A 1,923-nucleotide genomic window follows, 5' to 3' on the forward strand; every position below is an offset into this window, starting at 1 on the left:
GTGCGTGCGTGTATATATATATCGTCTGTGTTCAGGTATTATGTGCTTGTATGTGGGGGGAGTGTGCCTCGTGGTGTGTGATGTGTCAACTGATTTAAGCAGTGTGGGGGGGGCTGCTCTTATAGTGGTATGTGTGGTAACACTATCGAAGATTGTGTGTGTGGATGATGGTGTGTTGTGTGGATGATGGTGTGTTGTGTGGATGATGGTGTGTTGTGTGGGTGCTGAGAGGTGTGTGTAGAGCGGGAAGGTGTTGTAGGTGTGTATGTAATGGTATGTGAAGTTAGTGATGAGTTGAACAGTGTGTATGAATGTGTGTATAGTGGTGCGTGTGGGTGACGGTACTGAGGTAGGTGGAATGCTGGTGTGTAGGTGGAGGGTGTGGGAAGTAAGTAAGAATCCATATGGGATTGGTGTCAAATGAAGAGAGGATGTGATGCTGGTCAGATGAAGAGAGGAGGTGAATTGAGCCCAAGTGGAGCAAAAGAACGAACAAAGAAAATTAATTGCTGTTCACGGTGAAGGCGGGAATCCGGGTGCTCCATGAGCAGAGACAGTCCGAGCACAGACAGATGTAGAGTAGAAATGGCGCAAAACTGGGATGTCATTGCCGCATCTGATGTCCCGGAGGCGCTCTGCAAAATGGTCAGTCAAGCAGTGTCCCCTTTGACCAATGTACAGGGAAGGTCAGAGAGAGCAGGAGATGCAGTAAATGACATTATTAGAGGTGCAGGTAAAGGAGTTGGTGACGTGATAGGGACGGTAATGGGTACCTGTGAGAATGCTGGTGCTGGAGAGGTAGGGGCAAGTGTGACATCGTGGGCAGCAGCAGGGAAGGGAACCAGGCTGGGAGGCGCGGTAGGGAAGAAACTGAGGACCAAGAGGTCGGGTAGGTTATGGGCTCGTTTGAAGGAGGGAACGTGTAGGTTAGGGATGATGTGCGAGATGGAGGGGGCGGACTGGAGTCGCCAGAAGGCTCGGAGGACGGTGCGTTATATATACTTTTGTGTGTGTGTGTTTGTGAGCGTGTGTGTGTGTACATGTGTGTGTATGTATACAACACAGTCATATATTTACATACATGCACGCGCACACACCCAGACACAAATATATCCAGCGGTTTAGATCTATGCACAATACCGTTGAATCTTATCTCCACTTTTTCGTTGCTACGCACCCACTTATCCAATCTTGTTTTCAATTACCATTCCCCTTTAGGAGAAACTAACGTTTGGAATCCTTCCAAACGTATTTATGTCACTTGAACGACACTGGCATTTTCTCTTTACAAAATGAATATTGTGTTGGCAAATGTAATGAGAAAAATAGATTCGCCATGTTCCTTTTAAGATACATTATTAATTCCTCTACGGAATAAACTTATTGTTAAATCTCCTTCATGTTTCTAAGAAAATCATTAGTCATCTTTCACATTTTTTCAAATATGACCGCAGCTCTTCATTGCCTTCGGGGACAGCACAACACATTCAAACATACAAATATACACACATACGCGCGCACGCACACACACACACACACACCCACGCACACACACTCACGCACATGAATATAAACAGCATAAATTCAATGCGTATATATGTTTGTGTGTGTCTCTGTGTTTATGTGTATGTATGGAACACACACACAAACATACACACACCACACACACCCACATATATATATACACACATAGACACATACACACACACATAGACACATACACACACACACACATGTATATATCTATATACATATGAAGCAATTTTCCGTCTTAACTATTGTCTACTTTGTCCTCATCACCACAATAAACGCTATAAAGCAGAGATTCATCTCAAGAAAATCATTGACAAAATCACACCAGACTCCCCTCCCTTGTGCGTGCGTGTGCATATGTGATCGCTTGTACAAATTATATATATATAT

Source organism: Octopus bimaculoides, chromosome 7 (assembly GCF_001194135.2).
Source record: "Octopus bimaculoides isolate UCB-OBI-ISO-001 chromosome 7, ASM119413v2, whole genome shotgun sequence".
NCBI lineage: Eukaryota > Metazoa > Mollusca > Cephalopoda > Octopoda > Octopodidae > Octopus > Octopus bimaculoides.